Genomic DNA, 24,789 nt, shown 5'->3' with positions numbered 1-24,789 from the left:
ATCGTCGCAGAGCTCAGACAAGGCGGTTGAGGAGGGAAAGAAGTCCACGGGGGACACCAAGGGTGTGCGTTTAGCGGACGTGGCAAAATGCGAAGTATACGTGTGCTTCGAGGGACCGCTGGGATCTCATTTAAAACAGGAAGTGCGTGACAGGATTTGGAAAGGTGAGTACGTGGAGATATTCTCCCTGTTACCCCTAGAAAAGTTTAACCTGGACAAGGTCAAGCCGGATGAGAGTAAGAAGGAGGAAGAGGAGAAGCGGCGATACCGGCTTATTCCCAGGACTTTTGGGAATTGGCTACAGGCGTTCAATATTCTTGCCAGTGTCATAGGTGAGAAGTCTCCAGATCAGTGCTCCGCGCTGTTTTTTTTACGCGGATGCAATTGGTGAGGCGCAGAGGGTGTACGGAGGAGTGTCCTGGTTGCGTTACGATGAACAATTCCGTCAACGCAAGGCGCTCAGGCCATCAATTAGGTGGGACCACAAGGATATCAGCTTGTGGATGAAGTTGATGACCCAGGCGCGGGCGACAAACACCCCCTTTTCAGGGGGTGCTGGTGGGGGAGCAGGCACCGCGTCACCATCGTCCGGAAAGCGGAAAGGTTTCTGTTGGCAGTTCAATGAAGGGAACTGTAGATTCGGGGGATCATGCCGGTTCCGACATGAATGCTCAGGCTGCGGGGGATCTCATCCACTTGCGAAATGCTTCAAACAAAACAAAGGTAAGTCTGGTGAAGCTGGCAAGAGGGAGGACGCCGGTGAAGGTGGAAAAACTGGCTCCATTCCTAAGTAGGTATCCTGATCAAACGGCGGCACGGCTTCTTTTACATGGTTTTTCTGTAGGTTTTAGGATTCCTTGCACTTTATCCAGTGTTCCTCCTGTCCCTGCTAATTTGTTGTCGGCGCAACAACACCAATCGGTGGTGTCGGAGAAATTGGCTAAGGAAGTGTCTTTGGGTAGGATGGCAGGCCCTTTTGAACCCCCCCCCCCGTAGCGGAGTTGGTTGTCTCTCCATTGGGAGTGGTTCCCAAGAAGGAACACAATTCTTTCCGGTTGATCCACCATCTTTCATATCCGCATGGTTTGTCGGTTAATGATGCCATTGACCGCGAGTTTTGTACGGTCTCTTACGCATCTTTTGACAAGGCGGTTAGTTGGGTTTGAAAGTTTGGCAAGGGGGCTCTTTTGGCGAAGACGGATATAGAATCGGCTTTCCGCCTTCTTCCGGTGCATCCCGACAGCTTCCGTTTGTTGGGCTGCATGTGGGAGGGTCATTATTTTGTCGATCTCTGCCTGCCTATGGGTTGTGCCGTATCTTGTTCACTTTTCGAAACGTTCAGCTCCTTTTTGGAATGGGTGGTGAGGGATGTGTCCGGTTTGCATTCCATAATTCACTACCTGGACGATTTCTTGGTGATTGGCCCTTCAATGGGCAGGGGGTGCCATATTCTGTTGGCCACGTTGCAATACGTTTTTGAGTTATTCGGTGTACCTTTGGCGCAAGAAAAAACTGAAGAACCGGTCACCACGCTGAAATTTCTGGGGATTGTGATTGACACGGTGCGTATGGAGTGCCGGCTCCCCTTTGATAAGGTGGAGGACATGCAGGCAGCAGTGTCCTTTGCCCTCGGCAGCAACAAGATTCGCTTGCGTTCATTGCAGTCTTTGTTGATCAAGTTGAATTTTGCGTGCTGCATTATGCCCATGGACAGGATCTTCTGCAGGCGTTTGGCTTCGGCCACGTCGGGGGTCAAGGCACTGCACCATTTTTGTGCGTTTGTCTAAGGCACACAAAGACGATTTGCGGGTATGGCAGTTGTTCCTGGCACAGTTCAATGGTAGGTCATTGTGGATGGATGAGATGGTTTCTGCGTGCGACTTGGAGCTTTATACGGATGCGGCCGGGGCAGTCGGTTACGGAGCAATCTTGGGGAGTCAGTGGAGTGCTGGTGAATGGCCGGACTCATGGCGCAAGGCGGACTTACTGGGCAATCTGGTGCTGTTGGAGCTATTTCCCATTGTGATGGCGGTGGAAATTTGGCAGCAGGAATTTAGGAACAAACGGGTTCTGTTTCACTGTGACAATCTGGGGGTTGTACAGGCTTTTAACAAAATTTCCGCTTCTTCCCCACCGGTGGTGCGTTTTATGAGGCATTTAGTGCTGTTATGTTTGTGTCTGAATTGTTACATTCGTGCTGTTCATGTGCCGGGTGTGACCAATAATGTGGCTGATGCTTTGTCTCGCTTACAGTGGGACAGATTCAGAATGTTGGCGCTGGAAGCGGAGCGACATGGCAGGCCTTGCCCAGACCACTTATGGGACATCGCATTCGAACGGGAACAAGGCTCATCAAGGGTTCTGTGTGCACTGCTACGTGCACCGCATATGAGAAGGTTTGGGGGGAGTGGCTTGCACTCGAACGGGAGGTAGGTGGATGTGCTAGCGAAGGTGACCATTTGTGCTTGGTGCTAGAATTCATTGGCAGGAATGTGGAAGGTGGAGTTTCCGCATCCAAATTGGGTCAAAAAATGTCGGGCTTGGCTGTTTGGTTTCAATTGTCTGGGGTTGGGGATGTCACCAAGCATGCTTTGGTGAAACGGGTTTTGCGGGACTACAGGCGGGGTAAGAACACACGGGATTCCCGCCACCCGGTTTCATTCAGCATGCTAGGGGCTATCATAGGTGTCATGGGTGAGGTTTGTTCCTCGCCTTCCTGCGCTTTTTAGAACGGCATTTATTTTGGCGTTTTTTGGGGCGTTCAGAATTGGAGAATTGGTGTGCAGGTCAAAACGGGGTGGTGGTGGTTTGGACTGGGCTAATGTGGAGTTTAGGGGTGAAGTGGTGTCCCTTTTAACTCGCAGGTCCAAAACTGACCAAGGTGGTAAAGGTGCATGGGTTGCTTTGGGGGAGGTAAGGGGCTCGCCCTTGTGCCCTGTTCGGGCAGTTCGGAATGGTTGGAGGTCAGGGGCACGGACCGCGGTCCTTTGCTTCAACATAGTAATGGGTTTGCGTTGTCTAGGTTTCAGTTTGGGGCCATTTTCAAGAAGTGTCTCCTGGCTGCGGGTTTTTCAACACAGAATTACTCCTCCCATTCTTTCAGGATTGGAGCGGCTACCGAAGCGGTCCGATGGGGCCTGGAAGACAAGCTAGTGCGTCAACTTGGTAGATGGGAGTCACAACGTTTTCGACTGTATGTGCGGCCTCATCTATTGTGAGGTTGTGTAGGTCGTAGGTAAGCACGGTTAAGTGGAGGTGTAAGGTGATCTTGTTTTACATGTGTTTCTGTTTCTTATGTTTTCTTACATGTTTGTGGGTGTTCAATTGTTGGTTTCTTGTCGTGTGTTTTGGTGCTGGGGATTTGTGTTACTTTACAGGTGAATGTTTTGTGTGGATCCTGGGCCATTCTTACGTTTTCTGGGGGGCTAAGAGGGCTGAGGTTAGGCAGGATGGTCGTCAGTTAGGATTCTCCAGAGAACAGGTCACGATCCGGTGGATCGGGGTCAGGGGCATGTTGTGGTCGAGGGTTCTTCCGGAAGTGCACCATTACGCCAGGCTTGACAGGCCCCCTGACGTGCTTTTACTTCATGTGGGAGGAAATGATTTGGGGCTCCGGGCGTCCAAGGAATTATGCAGAGACATTAAATATGATCTCTTAAGATTGCGTACCCTGTTCCCGGACACAATTGTAGTATGGTCGGACATGGTGGCCAGGGCCTCCTGGCGTTTGGCTGTATCTGTGGAGCGGATTAATAGAGCCAGGATCAAGATCAATAAGGCTGTAGCAAAATTTTTTGTCCGCAACGGCGGTTTGGCGATTCATCACAGGAAATTAGAGCAGGATCCGTGGTTGTACTTGAGAGGGGACGGGGTTCATTTGAATGCAGTAGGGATTGATCTTTGGTTCCTGGGCTTACAAGACGGCATTCAAAGAGCTCTGTGGGTGTGGCGGGCCGCCCAGGCGTAAGGTTTCATGCTGGGCGTCTTGGCAGAGGTCGTAGGGTTTTTGAAGGCGGGGATAGTGAATTTCTTTGGAAAAAGATGGGTTGGGCCAATCTCTGGTAGGGGTGTACCTGCCCTAATAAGGGCGGGAGTAATAGTTGGCTGTATTGGCTGGTGAATTTGCCTAAATTTGTCTCAGAGCTGGTGTAAAGCGCGTAATAGGCGAGGTAGTGCCAGATACAGAAATTTGAGCTGTCAAGGGTGCCTTCAAAAATCCTATGCAGTTTTTTCAAGTCAGTTATTTCTTTTATTAAAGTTTTGTTATGGTTTGTTTTTTGTGTAATAAAATAGGCTGCTATGGCCATTTTAACCCAAAAACAAGATGTCTGGCTTAATTATTGTAATTTGGTAAGGTGATAATTGGGTATTGGGTGATGGCATACAGCCGATAATGTGGGCAATACCCCAATCATGGCTGTGTGTAGAGTTATTATGAGGGGACATCAAATTTACACTGTTATATAAGCTGTACACTCACTACTTTACATCAGTGGCGACTCTAGCCACTTCCGGACTGCCGCACGCCGATGTACATCCCTACTTTGGGGAAGGATATCGTTGCTATGGGAGCAGCTAGCTGCCATAACCCCGGTATCCCCGTGTTCGGCTGGCGGTCCGGTACAGGATAAAAGTGGTCTCTGCAGCGAATTCGCCTCGAGATCGCTTTTATCGGCAGCGGGAGAGGAGCCCCCCTCCCACCGTGATCCAGTGCCCTCCGCAGCTTACCGGAGTCTTTAGCAGCGGCGGAGGCGATCGCGTCTGTCCCCTGGGCTGACATGGAGACGAGTGAGGGGAAGATGGCCCCCACCCGTCTCCATGACACTGCAGGGCGGAAGCGACGTCAAAACGTCACTTCTACCCATAGCTCTTAAAGAGCCTATTTATTTTTTTAATTTTTTTTTAAATGACAATTTTTTTTTTTTTATTGCATTTTAGTGTAAATATAAGATCTGGGGTCTTTTTGACCCCAGATCTCATATTTAAGAGGTCCTGTCATACTTGTTTTTCTGTTACAAGGGATGTTTACATTCCTTGTAATAGGAATAAAAGTGACACTTTTTTTTTAAAACAGTGTAAAAATAAAAAGTAAAATAAATAAGAAAAAAAAAATTTAAAGTGCGCCCCATCCCGCTGAGCTCGCGTGCAGAAGCGAACGCATGCATGAGTAGCACCCGCATATAAAAACAGTGTTCAAACCACACATGTGAGGTATCACCGCGAACGGTAGAGCGAGAGCAATAATTCTAGCCCTAGATCTCCTCTGTAACGCAAAACATGCAACCGGTAAAATTTTTTAAATGTCGCCTATGGAGATTTTTAAGGGTAAAAGTTTGTTGCCATTCCACGAGCGGGCGCAGTTTTGAAGCGTGACATGTTGGGTATCAATTTACTAACTAATAACTCGGCGTAACATTATCTTTCACTTTACTTTACTGTTGTCTTATTTTTTAATTCAAAAAAGTGTATTTTTAAAAAAAAAGGTGCGTTTGTAAGACCGCTGCGCAAATACGGTGTGACAGAAAGTATTGCAACGACCTCCATTTTATTCTCTAGGATGTTAGAAAAAAAATGTATAATGTTTGGGGGTTCCAAGTAATTTTCTAGCAAAAAAAACCCCTGTTTTTAACTTGTAAACACCACATCTAAAAAAGAGGCTCGGTCTTAAAGTGACTAGGAACAATATATAGGGGGCACATAAGATACCACAGTCAAAACTGGGGGGGGGGGGGCAATAATAATAATTTTTCACAGTATAACTACTTTAAGTCCAGTGACTTACAGCAAAATATAGTGTATATAGTACAGGAGTGTGTAATGTACAATATAGTGTATATAGTGCAGGAGTGTGTAATGTACAATATATTGTATATAGTTCAGTAATGTGTAATGGACAATATAGTGTATATAGTGCAGAAGTGTGTAATGTACAATTTATTGTATACAGTGCAGGAGTGTATAATGGACAATATAGTGCAGGAGTGTGTAGTGTACAATATAGTGTATATAGTACAGGAATATGTAATGCGTGTACTATATTGTTATAGTGTATATAGTGCAAGAGTGTGTAATGGACAATATAGTGTATATAGTGCAGGTTTATGTAAAGGACAATATAGTGTATATAGTGCAGGTGTATGTAATGGACTATATAGTGTGTATATAGTGCAGGTGTATGTAATGGACTATATATTGTATATAGTGCAGGAATGTGTAATGGAAAATATAGTGTATATGGTGCAGGAGTGTGTAATGTAAAATATATTGTATATAGTTCAGGAATGTGAGTGGACAATATAGTGTATATAGTTCAGGAGTGTGTAATGGAAAATATAGTGTATATAGTACAGGAATATGTAATGTTTGTACTATATTGTTATAGTGTATATAGTGCAAGAGTGTGTAATGGACAATATAGTGTATATAGTGCAGGTGTATGTAATGGACAATATAGGGTATATAGTGCAGGTGTATGTAATGGACTATATAGTGCAAGAATGTGTAATGGACTATATAGTGCAGGAATGTGTAATGTATAATATAATATATATAGTACAGGAGTGCGTAATGGACAATATAGTGTATATTGTGCAGGAATGTGCAAAAGAAAAAACCTTGGGTAAAAATGTGGCCACACACGAGGCTAAAATGGGGCTAAACTGTAACTATAGCAAGCCATTCTAGATCTAAGCTAAATGAATAAGGCCTTCATCCTTCACCATTACAAATTGGCAGCATTGTCAAACTGCATTCCCTATAATGTCTGGACCTCATTCAGCTGCTATACATCTCAATGTCTATACCTTCAATAAGGATATATTAAATATCATGAATATAAGTCTCCCTGAAAAGTTCCACAGAAATATCCTTCCACATCCACCAAGAATCAGTTGTAACAGTAATACATCAATGTACAGTAAAAACTTGGACTGCAAGCATAATTCATTCCGAAAGCATGCTTGTAATCCAAAGCACTTGTATATCAAAGCAAATTTCCCCATAAGAAATAATGGAAACGCAGATGATTCGTTCCACAACTATTTGATTCATAAATCCTTCAGTTTATAGTCCATATAAAAATATTATAGCAATGTGATAGGTTGTGTAACCATAAAATGTCCATCCACAAATGAAAGCCCCCACAAGGGGATTAGAAACAAAATTCAGCAGGAGCTACAGCGTATAAAAGAAAAGAGAGGTGCCTCTAAGTGTACCAATATGGTTACATTTAATGAAGGTCTAACATTTAGCAACTCACATGGTTAATGATTAAAAGAGGTACAGAGTATGAAGTATTAAGGTATCCGGGGTAAAGCTGTCCACATAGACCGTCCTCCGCATGTCCGGCTCTCACCTCTGTCAGCTTACAATCATGACCGGGAAGACTGCCCTGCAGTAGAGCAGGGTAGTACTTCAATGTGCCTGTTTTAATCATCAACTTTGCTAAATGTTGTACCTTCATTAAATGTAACCATCTTCTCTTAAATGTAACCAAATGTAACCATCTTCTCTTTTCTCTTTGTGATGCTACTTGCATATTAAGACATCGCTTGTATAGCAAGTCAAAATGTATTTAAAAATTTAGCTTGCTTTGCAAAACGCTCTTAAACCAAGTTACTCTTGAAACCAAGGCTTAACTGTACTGTACATATTACCCAGCACTGGGCATATATGCAGTAGAGGTGCTCTCATGTCAGTATACATGGTCTGAGAAAAAGAAAATGAGCAAGAATTAATACCACTCTTACTAGACTTGTCAGTAGAATGCAGATACCGTATTTATCGGCGTATAACACGCACTTTTTTCCCCTTAAAATCAGGGGAAAATCGCGGGTGCGTGTTATACGCCGATCCCCTGCGATCCTGACCTGTCAGAATTAAAAAATCGCTGACCGCGATTTGAAAATGGCGCCGCCGGCGCCGAAATACACAGTGCCGGTCCTCGGCTCTTCTCGGCGGCTTTCGGTTTCACTAGAGCGCCGCCCGAACCTAGCCGAGTATACTCGGCTAGTTTCGGATAGCTCCGCTCACCGTCCGAGTGGAACCGAAAGTAAACGAGAGCCGCCGAGAAGAGCCGAGGACCGGCTCTGTGTATTTCGGCGCCGGCGGCGCCATTTTCAAATCGCGGTCGGCGATTTTGAAGCTCACAGGCTTCAGCAAGACTGCACTGGGGCAAGGCTGGACTGGGGCAAGGCTGGACTGGACACTGGGGAAGGCTGCACTGACATGGCTGCACTGACATGACTGTACTAGCAAGGCTGCACTGACATGGCTGCACTGACATGGCTGCCCTAGCAAGGCTGCACTGACATGGCTGCACTGACATGGCTGCACTAGCAAGGCTGCACTGACATGGCTGCACTGGCAAGGCTGCACTGGCAAGGCTGCACTGACATGGCTGCACTGGCAAGGCTGCACTGACATGGCTGCACTGACAAGGCTGCACTGGGCAAGGCTGGACTGGGGCAAGGCTGCACTGAGAAGGCTGCAATGATGGGCATTTAAATGTAAGTTTTTTTCCCTTCAACTTCCCTCCTAAAAGTTTTTTTTCCTTAAAATTCCCTCCTAAATTGAGGTGCGTGTTATACGCCGGTGCGTGTTATACGCCGATAAATACGGTACTTTATTCCTGTTCATATATCAATTTACTGCAACCTAACATGACAGCATGGAGTAATAGATCATTGGAGAAATAAATATCTTAAACATATAGCACATGCATGGACAGCCAGGCAGTGCTATTTGTGACTTGACTAGAGTCCTAATGTGTTTCTTATCAATGCTATAACATAGTTGCCAACATTGTAAAAAAAATTTTAGGGACACTTTTTTGCATGTAGGCGGAGCCTTGCTACAATTGGGGGGGGCATTTGTTTGTAGGCGTGACATAGCAAAATAGTAAAATGGGCATGGTTTATGTGAATGGTGGGCGTGGCTTAAATGTCTCGAAAGGGGTGTCTCGAAAGGGGTGTGGTTAGAGTCTGAGATGAATGAGGGATGGAGAAAGAAAGAAAGAAAGAAAGAAAGAAAGAAAGAAAGAAAGAAAGAAAGGAAGGAAGGAAGGAAGGAAGGAAGGAAGGAAGGAAGGAAGGACAGCAGGCCCAGATCCTACACCACAATAGAAATGTGTATTCCAGAAAGTTTAACAAATCAGCAGATAAAGATACTCCAAACACCTGGGGTTAGCGCTTCTATCATCCCAGCACCATGGTTGTTATGGTGTCAGGGTTATTGAAGCACATTATTCCTATTATTACATTGTAATATAAAAATGAAATCATTCAACTCACCATAATGCAGAATCAATGGAAGCCCCGAGCGTGTCACCTGCCACGTTGCCTGCCACCAGATGCCATCAGGTGCCCCCAGCAGAGTACGTCCTTACATCAGGTGGCTCCCCAGCAGAGTCCATCCTTGCATCAGGTGCCCCCAGCAGAATCCATCCTTGCTTCAGGTGCCCCCAACAGAGTCCGTCCTTGCATCAGGTGCCCCCAACAGAGTCTGTCCTTACATCAGGTGCCCCCAGCAGAGTCCATCCTTGCATCATGTGCCCCCAGCAGCAGTGGCGTAGCGTGGGTTGTCAGCGCCCAGTGCAAGGCAAGAAATTTGTGCCCCCTAACCTATGGACTTTTAGCACACCCCGAGTCCCTTCCCTTCCTAAAATAGTACTTACCAGCCTGATTACTACACTGACCACTACACTGACCTACATGATTCCTAGACTGACCATTACACTTATCTACCTGTCCACTGCACTGACCTACCTGATTCCTATACTGACCAGTACATTGACCTACCTATCCACTACACACTATCCACTACATTGACAACTACACTACACTGATTACTACACTACACTATCCACTACACAGCCCACTACACTACACTACAATACCCAGCAGAGCCATGTCCAGAAGATGGTACCTGCAGTGCGTGAGGATGTGGGGCGACCTAGGCCAAGCTGAGGGTCCAAGGAGTCTTCCAAAAGGAGCCTTATGAAAGGGGGGAGCCAGGACCATCAGTGTCCCCAGCCAGCGGAGCCCCGGTCCTTCCATCAGTGTCCCCGCTCGTCGGACACACGGGGGCAGAGGGTTGGCGGCGGCGGCGGCGGCGGGTGGAGGCTGATCACTTCCTTGTGTTCAGTGGAGAGTGGGGAGGGGTTGCCAATCCCTGCAGCAATCAGGGCCATCTTAATAGCATCATTGGCCCCTGGGCAAAGTAATGCTATGGGGCCCCTACAAGCTTGCCCCAATTTACGCACCTATTCTCAAGAATTAAAGTACAATATTTCTACTTTACAGAGTGTCACTTGCCACCGTCACCTGCCACCAGATTCAACGTGTCACTTACCACCCGTCCCCTGTCACCAGATTCAGCATTTCACTTGCCACCGTCCCCTGTCACTAGATTCAGTGTGTCACTTACCATCCATCCCTGCCACCAGATTCAGCGTGTCACTTGCCACCCATCTCCTGTCACCAGATTCAGTGTGTCACTTGCCACCCATATCCTGGCTTTCTCTCCCTCCCCTTCAGCTGGGCATGCTGGGGTCTGCAGTTTCCCTCTTAGGATTGCTTGCCAGTCCTCGGGACTACATGCCCCATGATCCTCCTTTGTGCTCCTTTTTTTTGTCCAATGGGAAGGAGAGGGCTCCACTCCCTAGTACAGCAGCATGAGGAGGAGAGGGGGAAGAAAAGCCTGCAGCTGTTCTCTCCAGGGACACAGCCACTCTCCCCACTGCTGACAGGAGGAGGGGGATAGGCAGGAAATAGAGCCCTCTTCTGACAGCCGCTGCTCGAGGGGGGAGGGGCAGCACAGTTTCTTCTCTTCGGACCCGCTCGTTGTCAGCACTTGAGCTTCGGCGCCCCCCTCTGCCTTAGCTCGCTCAGTCACTCAGGGAGGCTCAGGAGAGGTGGTGACAGCCTAGCTTGCAGGTGGAACCAAATATGCCGCCGCATGCCGGACTGCCTGTGCCCGCTTAGCCTGACTCCCTTGTCCCACTGCTAGTGCTATTTGTCTGGCTCTGATGGGCAGGGCTGCTGTTAGAAATCACAGCGGCCCTGTACAACCTACCTGACAGGGCCCCCCACAAAAAATATCAAAACAATATTTTTGCTTAAAATACATAAAAATCATCATTAGTGGTCTCCTCAGGAAGAGCTGTGCAGGGAAGCTGACATCACAGATTCTGGCAGGCTGCCACTGGGCTAAATCTACAAATGGAAGAACAACTGCCCCTCTACTTTCCCCTCCAGAGTTTCTGGCTTTCTTCTGGTGCTTTGCATGGGTTAAGGAAGAACCCCAAACAGTACTGCTGCTACTTGTGTGGGTGGAATGTGTACTGCACCAATCATATGGGATGAATAGGAGAGGAGGGTCAGCAGGGATTGGCGCAATACACATCCCACCCACGCAACCAGCAGCAGTAATAAGATGCTCCACTTCAGGGTTCTTCCTTAACCCTGAAAAAAATGGGTGGTGGGGGGTGGGGGGGGGGGGGTGGAGATGGGAACCATGGGGTAAGGGAGAAGGAAAGGAGGGGGGTTGGGTGAAGGTGGGTAGGGGATGGGTAGAGAAGAACTGGAGTGAGACTGGGGGAATTCTGGTCTGTATAGGGATAAAAAAAGTAGGAGGATTTGTGCTAGAATGAGGGAAGGGGGGAGGCATATAGATGGGGGTGGAGGGGACTGGAGAGGGGTGGTCAGGGATGGGCATGGGGAATACTGTTGCCTAGTGAGGAATAGCCACAGTATAATAAAAGCAAATAGACTGTCTGTCAGGGAGGGGTAGAGGGTGAGATTCCATTAACTAGTAAAGATTTAGTGTTAGGGGGTGTAAAGGGTGGGGGATTCCAACCAGTTGCAGTGTTTGTGTATGGGGTGGCACACACCTGTGTGAAGGTGGGGTGGCACACACCTGTGTGAAGGTGGGGGGGGCACCTGTGTGAAGGTGGGGGGGCACACACCTGTGTGAAGGTGGGGGGGGCACCTGTGTGAAGGTGGGGGGGCACACACCTGTGTGAAGGTGGGGGGGCACACACCTGTGTGAAGGTGAAGTGTCTGCGTAGAAGAAGACTGGGAGGGGGGAGGGAGTGAGGGACTATTGTTTTTAAAGTGTCAAGAAAAGAATGTCTGGACAGCTGGAGAAGAGGCAGAAAATTAGCAGGGAGCAAGTAGCGAGGGTTAACAACCTGTGGGAGAAAAGCAGTGTGACAGACAGAGACAGATGGGTGACCTGTATGAGGATGAAAGGAAAGCAGGACCAGATAGTGGCTGAGGTGAGGAGGAAGATGTAGGGAGGGAGAGAGACATTAGGACAGCTGAACACAATATACATTACAGCACTGACCTGTACGAAAAGAGCCGACCAAAGTGAGGGGAACTTGTTGCCATGAGTACTGCTGGGAGCAGTGGGGGGAAACTTCTAGCCCCCCCCCCCCCATGCACCAAGGACCCCATGGAAGTTCTCAGAGGTGCCTGTGTCTTAAGACAGCCTTAGGAAGGGGCCATAAATGACATATCCACTGACACTTCCCCCGCTCTCAGTGTCCTGACAGTGACACATCTCTCTATGTTCCACTAGAGGAAAACAGGCAGTGCTGCTTTCAGATGCATCTAGCAGCTGAAGACAGGAGGGAGAGAAACCGGATTTCAGTTGCTAGATGGATTGTTTCTGTATTTATCATACGGCGCTGATCTGCCTTCCTGTCCGGGCCGCCCGCTCAGTAAGGCGGCCCTGCAGCCAATAGGCTTCAGTGTACAATAGAATTTTCTATTTGTACACTGAAGAGAGAAGCCGCCCCTCTGCACTGAACACAAGGGGAAACAACACTCGTGGCGACGGCGGCCATTTTTGTGTAGCCACTGCCGTTTTTAGCCAAAAACATTCCCGATTTTCCCGGGACAAAAGCAAAATCCCAGGAAAATAGTCGGAACAAGCTTAAATCGGGACAAGGGTCCCAAAATTGTGGTTGTCCTGGGAAAATCGGGACTGTTGGCAACTATGCTATAAGATATTGTGGCTCTACTATAGTGATACAATAATGTTATTTCTCACATTTCAAACATATCCTGAATACTAATACTCAGATAATGATTCTGGACACTCAGGTCAGCCACACCAGAGCACAAAGTTGAAGCAGCAATACAGCAAAACTTGCAGACAAAGATAATGGGAGAGAGAAGCTGCCACAGACTCTAATCCTAAATCAGAGGTACAAACTAACCGCTTCAGTCATTATGGAGGGTAACTGCACTGTTACTAAGTTAACTCCTAAGGGTTTCACAGCTTTCATTCAAACTAGTTTGCTTGATGTTACACATAGTGCAGGGCTTACCACCCGATGTAAAGCCGATCCTCACACTCTTCACTGATCCATATAGACTTGTACATTGTTGTTATCTGGTGATGCTGATGCCCCCTCGGCCTGGCTTGTCATATTTCCTGTTGCTTGCTTCCCCACATGGCCATTGGTCAATACTGTGCTGTAGTTTGGGAACTAGTATGGGTGTGGCTGATGACACCTGACATAGTGACAGCTGCCTGCAGCAATAGGTAGCGGGAAAAAGAGCAGCGGGGACACAGCGGGCAGTGACAGGAACGTCTGCTCTCACTCTCGGTTCCCTAAGACTCGGGTGGTGCGGAAAAGTCGGCAGAGGCAGCACTGTAAGCAGAAGTGGATCACACACAAGTATCTGCAGGATGAAGTTAAATCCTCCTCCACTGTGAATGCTGGGGCCGCCTCCGCCTCCCTCTGTGTCTGTGTGCCTGATGTCACTGGTTGCTAGATGCCAGGCGGCAGGTGGCTAGCAACCAGTTTGGTCGGGGGAAGATGCAGGGCCGTGGACACCCGCTACACAAAAAAAGGCATTTTAATTGGGGGCACAGTTTAATGTTGGCGGGGCCATGGCCTCCTCTGCCCCCCTCCTAGTGACGCCACTACTTTACATTGTAGCAAAGTTTCATTTCTTCAGTATTGTCACATAAAAAGATATAATAAAATATTTACAAAAATGTGAGAGTGTACTCTCTTTTGTGAGATACTGTATGTTATCATTTAGGATAATCATCATTATCATGCCAGTCCTAAATCATATGGATCTTTGTTTTAACAGCACAAGATGGACCCCACCATACTCAAAGCCAGCAAAAGACAAACACAAGGGAGGCAAGAAAAGCCACACAATAGTGTAAAATGGAACAAACTATACTGTATATAGATATATAAAAGAATGTAATTTTAGTATCCACATTAATTTAGAGGTGTATACCCAAAATGGAATCAAAATCAACGTATCATAACCAAAATATACTGTATTTATTGGCGTATAACACTCACTTTTTCACCATGAAAATCGGGTGCAAATAGCGTGTGCGTGTTATACGCCGATACTTCAATTTTAGCTGCCTCGGAGGGGACAGGGAGGGGGGCGGGACGAGCGCCGTCAGATTACATACAGTGAGAATCTCCTGTTTACTTGGCGGCCTCTGTAAAAGGAAGTCCCGTCTCCTGGGCCGCCATTGGACCACTGTTCTATCATAGGAGATTCTCACTGTATGTAATCTGTCGGCGCTCGTCTTGCCCCCCTCCCTGTCTCCTCTTGGCTGCAGATGGACATCGATCAGGCTGCACTGATGGCAATGGTGAGGCTGCTGCATTGGTGGCAATGGTGAAGCTGCATTGATGTGGACTGATGAGGCTGCATTGATGGCAATGGTGAGGCTGCAGATGGGCACTGACCCTTATTTTGCTTCAAAGCTCCTTATTTAAAATTTAAGTTTTTTTCCTAAAACTCCCCTCTTAAAATGAATGTGCGTGTTATACGCCTGTGCGTGTTATACGCTGATAAATACGGTAACTATACAGGCTGTCCCCTAGTTACAAACATCCGACTTACAAATGACTCCTACTTACAAACGGAGGAGGACAACAGGAGGTGAGAGTAAATCTACCCCTAGGAAGGGAAAGTCACTCCTGTAAGAGATATTATGGGAAAAAGGTACCTCCACTGATGCTTTATCACCAGTCCTTGTTTCCACAACAACCCAAAATTTTCAAAATCCAATTGTCATTGGGACAGAAAGTGATAAAAATCTTCTGAACAGGGCACAGATAGCAATACAAATGTTACAGGGGTGTTAACCCTTCCCTATGCTATCCAAAAAGCTTAAAAATATTTTTTTTTGTCTGGAGCTACACCTAAAAATGTACCTGTTCCGACTTACAGACTATTGGAATAATGGACTTTGTAGGTACGTATTAAAATAATAACAATTTTTTAATAGTTCACATAAAATTCATACATATACAACACCTATAAAAAGGTATGGAATACAATGGTTTGTCCTAGAGGATATACTTGAGTCATATACTTCCTGTGGAGCAATGCTAAGAAAATGCCCACACTGAGATGTATGTATTCCACTTGGTTGTTCCCACAATCCTCATAGATTAAAAAGAGAATTGCTCGCTCTACATGTTTCGCAACTTGAAATGTCGCTTCTTCAGGAGATTCAATATTTCTAGTTAGAAAGACATATTTTAATTAGAATACAGTACAAAATATTCATACCAAGATACAAGTGTGCATGTGTACAAACAGATTCAACGATTCAACTTAAGAACAAACCTACAGAGCATATCTTGTTTGTAACCCGGGGACTGCCTGTATTGGAAAAAAAAGACTATTTACCAGCTTGTATATCCACTTGTTAACACCATACAGGAATGTGACAAAGCTCTTTTATTTGGAGATGGAGATACAATCAATTATACTAAAGGGCAATCACACCCATAAGATTCAAATCTGAAAAAAAAGCAATTTAACTACCTTGGGCAAAATAATAATTCAATAAAGCGGAAAAGAGGGCACAGTTTACAGCTGATGATAGTCTAATCCAAACAAACAAAAAAGGGGATTTTTTAGTCTAAAAGGAAGGGCTGCTAACCCTAGCCCTTCCTTTTAGACTAAAAAATCCCCCTTTTTTGTTTGTTTGGATTAGACTATAATCAGCTGTAAACTGTGCCCTCTTTTCCACTCTGGGACGTGTTTTAAAGCTCACATATACATCACCTTTCATCATAATTGAAACCAACGGTTTAATCTTTGGAAACAACCATTTTTTTGCCCTTAATGGTGCTTCAACCTTTCAATTAGGTTTGGTGTAATCCCAGTATATTTACTTGGTGAGTAATCTTCAATATACATTCTCTTGCCTTGGGGGCTATCTTTCCTTTTTTTTTTTTTTCCTTTGATCACTGAACTCACTACCTCCTATCAACCATTTGCATGTTTAGGGGCCCCTCCTCTTTCGTCCGTCCAGGTGGGGAGGAGTATTCCCACGGCTCCCAGGCCTCCTCTGTCCCATTGAGCCGGTGTTCTCCATGTGCGGTCCTTTTCCGTGAGTTGAAGGGCATGTCATTAAAACTTTGCATTTTGCATTTTATTAGATTGCCACATAAATATTTAATTCTATCTACTTGATTTTTCATACTAAATTTACTATAGGCAAAACATGACTGTACACCAATGGGTATATATAGAAATTATCATTGTTTATATGTGCAATTTTTTTTAATATAAAATTTTTTTTTATTAATATTCGTTGCAATTTATATATTTCTAGATATGAATCCATGTAAAGACAAACAGATCAACACATGTATGTTATTTGCATCATTATGTATTCATACTAATCATATGATGTATGGTACTAATTATGATGCTATTTGTAGAATTCACATGATACTTTCATCTGTGCTATCCGCAAGGCCCTGACGAAGCGGAATATCCACAAAACGCGTAGGCCATTCCTTGTATAATTTGTTGGGAACCAGCACATCCCTGAACTCAAATTGAATTACCAAGATTGTAATGTATTTTAAACTTTGTTCTTTAAATAATAAAAATTTGATTACTCTTGTATAAATATATTGTATCTCATTTTGTTTATACTCCTCCGAGGCACAATTAGAGTCCCATTTTTCTCTACAAGTTTTTGGATACATATTTACATATCTTTCTGGGATGGTGCCTCTGTAGGAGTATTAGTGTCCCATGCTCACCCCACTCCTATACATAAATTGACATAGTAGCCCCTGTTTAGGACAAGGTGGCTACTATTGCATAGGGAACATAAATTAATTCCTACAGCTGAAATATATAAAATCTAAACAATACCCAAAATAATGCTTAATAATGGTAATCAACGTCGGTCAGTGGAATTGTAGTAAAGCAGGTATTGGCGGAGGCCCATCCGGCGGAGCCCCAAAGACTGCATACCAGGTAGGCGCCCGGCTAGCCCCCCACCCCAATCAGGAGGCTATAAATCCTATATAAACAAGTTGCGTGCATCACACTCCTGTTAATAGCATAATGCTACATGGAACGCTAAAAAGGTCAAACAAAACGAAAAACGGGAAAGAGAAATCTTCCTATTGAGAGTTTGTCCCACAAGAGTTTTAACATAGGCTAGTGTGTGCTGGCTCCATCAAGGACCCAGGGGGCCAATTGAGCAAGAACTAATAAACGTGGGAAAAAACCGCGCTAGAAAATATGACCATAAAAAACAAAAGAAAAAACAAAAACTGTAGCTGCACAAACAAACACCAATATCCGTGTAAACGTAAATCAATAATCAAAAATAAGTGCGCTTACAGCTTGTATACAAACATTGGTAACAATGATTGATTGAAAGATGAATTGTGAATTTCCGTGCATAATGGTGAAATCAAAAGTATATATCATAAAGAGTGATGCAATGAAAAGCAACTGTGAAAACACTGCAAATATACCATATACTAAATGAGTAATTATATCAAACTACTACAGGACAGAGTGAACTTCATTAGTAGTAAAAAACAAAAAACTAGTGATGCAAGTCCATAAATTAGAAAAAAGAGCGAAAAGACAAAATAAAGTTCATGAATGAGTATCAGCTTCATGCAGATAGGGAGACACATCCACGCTCCGTTCCGCCGTGACCCATGTAGGTGAAGGAAAAGGAAAGTAGTATAAAGATGTGACTCTCTGTTGAGGTGACTCCAAAAGCAGTGCTAAAGATGGACCCTTACCGCGAACGGTGGACCTCCCTTATAGCAAGGTCTATCAAGCAAGCATATCTAGCCCTCTGCAGGGACCGTAACGTGAAGCCGTCCAATCCCGTCGCTGTGTCCAGCGTCTCCAGCCTGGCGCAGTCCAAGTAGTCTACCTGGTATAGGGGGGGGAGCGCTCACTTGTCCTCAAGAAGATGGATTAGAAAAAAACAAAAAGGGCTTCAATAGTGTAGTAAATTCCGTAGGATGTAATGTAGCGCAACAGCCCAGTAAATATACAAAATAGGTTGTACACATAAAATTGTATTAACTGGTCTCTGGAAGTGCGTCTCCAAGTGAGACTAATGCCAGAATGGGAAATACCTTAATTCTGGGCACCTTCCCACTTCCAGTGCGTGCTTGTAACTACAAGAAGACAACGTTATTAAATATAGCACAAATGCAATCCCTAGGTAGCTCCCCCTGCTTTAGAGTGTAAACTCTCTATTAACCAGAAATTAGGATGCAAGGCCTTGCAATGAAAAAGGCAGTCCTTCCTTTGTCTTCTGTCTTCTGCTAGATATTTATGAATCATAAATTGTAATCCAACAGTTAAATAAACCATGGTTAGATAAAGTAGATGTTGAAGATGATTCTTAACATCTTCTAGTAGTGTAGTAACCTGTAACTGTCTCCGATGCAATTAACTTTGTGTAACACAGCGCTAATAGTGCAGTGAAGGGCAGGCTTGAGGCCTATTTGAACTCTCTGATGGCTCCGACAGTCGTCTCTGGATCCTTCTCAGTTCTGTCCCAGCATCTCTACAGCTCAATGGTGCACAGCAGAGTCGCTGATTGTACCGCTCTGCAGTAGGTGTAGGCCGCGCTCTCTGGAACACCTCCGCACAGGTCCTCACAGGCATGAAATAAAGAAAATAGGGAGGAACCAGTGTTTGAGTTTTTCCGGGGGTCTCTGCCACATCCCATATATAAGGAAGAAAGCCAACAGAGGGTATGTGCCCCAAAGGAGATATTATGGGCAGTACAACACCAGGAAATAATTATATGGTACAAGAATAGAATACAGTAGTATTGTTTAAAAAGATTATCACAAAGTTTTTATTGTTTACAAAATATCTACAAACATAGAATCAATATAAGATCAAAGAGATGGAGGAGACAACAATCAATTGTGATCTAACTGCTAGTGTTGTAATAGATCATCCCAGTAGACCCAAAGGTCAGCTCACTGGAGTGAAAATAAAACAGCACAGGACAATCTACATGTTTTAGAATAACATAGAAAGACTCAGTTCTTTCTATAATGTATGTTTCCTTCCTCAGGAGTTTCAAAGAAGCAGTTTTGATGTGTTTCTAAAAAGGGAAAAATATATATAAATGTGTATGAGTAAGTGTATGGCTATCTTCATTGTAAACATTGTACATAGACGTATTGAGAGATGGGCTCCCACAGCCTTGGGTCCAAGGGGTTAATTAGGTTTTCTAGTCACTGATACAAGCAGTAATTGTTATTGGAGAAGTAAGAAGAGAGATTTTGGGTACTATGCAGAGTTTGGCTTTGGCGTTGACCCCAAAAAAAAGACGGCAGGCCAGGGCTCACAAGAGCCACCACTGGTGGATGGACTTGACATGTATCTAAAAAATCAATAAAAGAAAATACCTAATCAGGGACACTGAGCTTTCAAGATTCCTTCTTCTTATCTTATGATAGAAAGAGAAGGGAAAGGGTTTTGGTTTATAGGCATGTGCCATCTTGCAAAGAAACAAATGTCAAAATAAGGCATGGATATTAAAAAAGGAAAAAGGAATTTTGAGTTTTGAGATTTGAGTTCAATAACTGACCTTTGGTGGTTCGCTGTAATGACATACACTGTAGGGAAAGCAGGCTCCTCTAAGCTATGTAGCAGAGGAGTGTGTGTGTTAAGTTGGTATTATATACCCTATGTATTACAAGGTGTGTGGTCTGCACAGCCAATCAGTAGCACAGGGGATGGAACAAGCTCAGGTGAGAATAATAGGCTTGACTTGGAAGCAATCAGGGAGATGTTGAGATGTTGGAGACAATCAGCTGTGTGTTTGAATGTAAAAAAAAAAAAAAAAAAGGGCCCACCCATCGTGACTCCTCGGCCTGAGCGGCGTCTGACACCGGTGCGTCATCAGGCGCGGTGACGTCACACGCAGCCTGGCTGAGTGGAGATAGAAATTCACCCATTGCGCAGGCGCGGGACAGCTCGTCGGGCGCATGTGCAGCAGCGCTGCTAGAGGAATGCCTCCGTCCCCAGGATAGGGAATCAGAGGCCTTTCCGTGTCGGGGAACACCGACGAGCCATCCTGGCGAGGACAACATCAGAAGCCACATAGTTTTAGACCCAAATATAAAAAAGTTATAACAAAAGAAGCTTGTATCCAAACGTAATAGAATAAAATAAATTGAGGAAAAGGTTATTAATTACAGAAGCCTGATCAGTATATTCTGGGCTGTCCGGATGTGGGAGTCTCATCTTTACAGTGGGTGTACAGATGATGATCCCTAAAAAGGAAAAAGCAATCACAAACATATATGATTCCTATAGATATTACAATACAAATGTACATTAGAGGGAGACAAATGAATTTGATAAAAATCAAGGTAAGCATATTATGTTCAACAGTATGATAGAGTATTGGATATCCGCTTTATCTAGGAGCATTTTTGTTATATCAAGGATAAACATCAAATATAGACCCAAATCAAAGCTATTAAATGACATAATAAGAATAAGATAATTAGACAAAAAATACATGACAAAAACCAAAAACCAAAAAGAGGGAGACAAAAAAGAGGAAGAAGGGAAAGGAAAAGAAGAAGGAAAGAAGGAGGGAAGGAAAAAGAACAGATGGCAAGCAATGCATAAGACTTCTTTATAATTCCTTGTCATAGCCTCCTGTAGAGAAACCCGGAAGAAATGGTTTCAAATTGAAGGCTTCATTCAGGCCTGGTGGCATTGTCGCGTCAAGTCTAGATATCCAGCAGAGTTCCCGTTGTAGGAGGATCTTATTAAAATCACCCCCACGGGAACTTGGATGCAAACGATCCAATACTAGTACAGAAATTTTGGGACAAATGCCACCATGTACCTGAGCTACGTGTCTGCCCAAGGGGAGGTCAGGGTCAGCTGACTGCATAGCCCTAAGGTGGCGATAGATGCGTTGCCATAGTTTCTGTAGGGTTTTCCCCACATAAAAGCAGTTGCAATTGCATAGTAATAAATATACTACTACTGTTTGGCAGTTTGAGAAATGTTTAGGCACAAAATGTTTGCCATTTGGTAAGTATATATTTTTCCGTGTGTCCATGTACTTACAGTAGGCACAAGATCCACATTGGAACGTGCCCACTGTAGTACATGGGTCACCTCTCTCCTGTCCCCTATATTCACTTTGAGCTAATAAGTCTCCCACAGAGGTGGCACGTCTGTATGTAATTGGAGGTCTCGGAGGTACAAAGGGGCCTATGGTTGGATCGGAAGTCAGTAAGTGCTAGTATTTTTGGCATATCTGTCTGACTTTATTGTGATCGTTGGTGTAGGTAGTGATTATTCTGGCACTGACATCAGTGGTGGATTTTTGTTTGGGAATTAATAGTTGATGTCTCTCTTTTAGATTGGCACGTTTGAAAGCTCTTTTGAGACACTTGTGACTATAACCGCGCTGTAGTAATCGATTTTTAAGTTTATTGGCCTCATGTTTAAAATCTGACTGGTTCGAACAATTTCGTTTTATTCTCAAATATTCCCCATAGGGAATTGAGTTAATTAAAGGTTTGGGGTGAAAGCTGGACGAGTGCAGTACAGTATTTCCAGCGGTGGGTTTCCTAAATAGTTTGGAAGCTAGTACATTGGATTCATTGATTGAAATTTCAATATCCAAAAACGTGATGGTAGTCTTATCAGATGTCATGGTGAATTTGAGGTTAAACAGGTTTTTATTTAAAGCTTCTAGGCACTCATTCAAGCGAGATTGTGTGCCATTCCAGACGATGAAGATGTCAGGTCCTCACAGGCAGGCCATGCGTCCAGAAGAGACCTAAAATGGCCGCACAAAGCCTTTTTATAGCCTACCCAGCATGCCATTCAGTACTGAGTCTTGCTGGGTAAATCACTCGGCATTCTGGGTAGGTAGGTATATTGTCCAAAAGTAAACAACAGTCACTTCCTGTCATATTTTCTCACATTCTTGAATAAGGAAAATAAAATGCAGTCCATTCCACAATTTGGCCACTAGATGGTGCCAAATACTAAATTATAATACTGTTCATAGACTAACATTGTATTATATCAATAGGCAAAAACGCTGGCACTACATACTCCCTCTGCTTTAAGTCTTTGGTCCCCAAAGATATTTGAATCTTGGATTTATCAAACATTTTTGCCTGTTACATGCGGAGAAAACAGGTTAGTATGACAACAAACAAGTCACATTTTCATAACCAGAGTCCAGACTCAAATGGTTCATCTTACAACACAAACTTGACAGAGGAGCCTCCCACCAATTATCGCATGATGGGAGACTGTTCTGTGTACCCATAACTGACACCGTGGTGTCTGGTACAGATGTGTCAAGAGGTGAGATGGGGTTGCTTCTTTCTGATTCAGCAATAGAGGGACCATGCACTTCAGAATTTATTGTGGCAGTGAGTTGAGTCCCTTCAGAGCATTCACCCAAGGTGTCATAAGTCAATCTTTTTGGCGGGTAAATTACTCTCTTTGTTCTCTGTATCTTTGGCGTTTCAACAAAACTGACATTGTCTTCGACTCCTTCACTTTCCTGTACTTCGGATTCGACACTAGCAGAAAAGTCCTCAGGGTCTGTTTCCAACAGAGGAGTTTGAGACTCCGCTAGATCTTCCGTTGATCTGTCTTGGGGTATAGTCTCCACTTCTGGGCAAGTATTACTTTCCTCCATTTTAGCCTCCTGCATCTCAATGCCAGTGGGGGACAAATATTCTTCAGAGTGTCCCGACAGCGGTACAAATTCTGGGGCATCAGATCTAAGAGTCCCACTATCTCCATTTCTTGGCTGAGATGAAACACCCGCTTCAGTTTCTGGTGTTTCAGATGGCCATAGCCCACTTATTTCCATCTCTTCTCCCGCCTCAGCTTCTGGTGCTTCAGACTGAGATCTAGTTACTGGTCGATGCACAGCAGTAGAGGTAGAAGGTAGGTCTTCCTCTAGATTTATCCTGACTGCTTCTGTGAGAGGTAGGAGGTGTTTCCTGTGCCAGGTCTTTACTGGTCCAGTGCTCCCTTCCGGCCTGATCTCATACACTGGAAGTCCTGGAAGTTGTCTGCATACCACATATGGCTGTGACCTCCAGCAATCAGCCAACTTATGTTTGCCTGGGATGCCCAGATTTCTTAGTAGGACTCGGTCACCGGGTTGTAGGTCCTGAACCCGTACTTTTAAGTCAAAGTTTCTTTTGTTCCTACTCCCTCTAGCATCTGATGTGGCTTGGGCCTTCTCATAGGCTATTTTCAAACTCCTCCTCAACCTATCCACATATCCTCGATGAGAGGTCTCAGAGGTGTGATCCAAGGAAGTCCCGAAGGCTAAATCTATCGGTAGTCTGGCCTCTCGCCCAAACATTAACTGGTAAGGTGAATATCCTGTAGTATTACTCTTGGTACTATTGTAGGCATGCACCAAGGCAGTGATATGCTTGCTGCAATGCGGTTTTTGTTCAGAGGTCAACATCCCCAGCATGTTCAGAAGCGTTCTGTTAAATCTCTCGGGTTGAGGGTCTCCTTGTGGGTGATAGGGAGTAGTTCTGGACTTCTGGATACCTAGTAGGTCCAACAGTCTTCTAATCAAAGTACTTTCAAAATCCCTCCCTTGGTCTGAATGGATCCGTTGAGGTAAACCATAATGGACGAATAACTTTTCCACCAGAATCTTCCCCACCGTCGCTGCTTGTTGATCTTTGGTGGGAAATGCCTGAGCATAACGGGTGAAGTGATCGGTGACTACTAAAATGTTTCCTTGTCCATTCAGGTCAGACTCTAAACACAAGAAGTCTATGCAGACTAGATCCATTGACCCTTGGTTCTCTAAGTGGCCCATTGGGGCAGCTCGCTGGGGTAAGGTCTTCCTCTGTATGCACCTGAGGCAGGAATGACAGTAGCTCTCCACTTCGGTCCTCAGATAGGGCCAGTAGAACCTGTCCCTTACTAGCTGGAGAGTTCTTTCTGATCCCAGATGGCCATGGTGATCATGCAAGGCGATCAGTACCTTTTCTCTGTGTTTCTTCAGCAGAAACAATTGCCACTTCTCTTCAGGATCTTCAGAGGGGCCCCTTCGGTAGACCACCCCTTGTTGCAGCTGCAACCGATCCCAGTCTTTGTGTAGTAGGCGAGCTTCTTTCTGAGTGCTTTTGAGAAGTAAATCAGGGCGTTGACTCTCTAAAGCTTTCAAGCCAGGCTGCAGAGTGGATCCTCCTGTTGGTTTCTTCGGAGGTCTTTTCTAGTTAACTTGGGTAAATCCTCCTCTGTAAGTTGAGCAACATTACAGTAGCATCTAGGCACTCCTGCGTCTGACACTCCGACCTCTTCAGCTCTGGCTCCTCCTTTTCCTTGCTGTTCCACCCCTTCGCAGAGAGCTCTTACTCCTTCAGGGGTGAGCTGGGTCCACTCTTCTAGGTGATCCTGAGAACAGTGAGGTCTTCTTGACAATGCATCCGCATCTCGGTTACCAGCTCCT

Source organism: Aquarana catesbeiana, linkage group LG07 (genome assembly GCF_042186555.1).
Source record: "Aquarana catesbeiana isolate 2022-GZ linkage group LG07, ASM4218655v1, whole genome shotgun sequence".
NCBI classification, from domain to species: domain Eukaryota; kingdom Metazoa; phylum Chordata; class Amphibia; order Anura; family Ranidae; genus Aquarana; species Aquarana catesbeiana.
The sequence above is the reverse complement of the archived record's forward strand: the minus strand, read 5'-3'. Positions refer to the sequence as shown.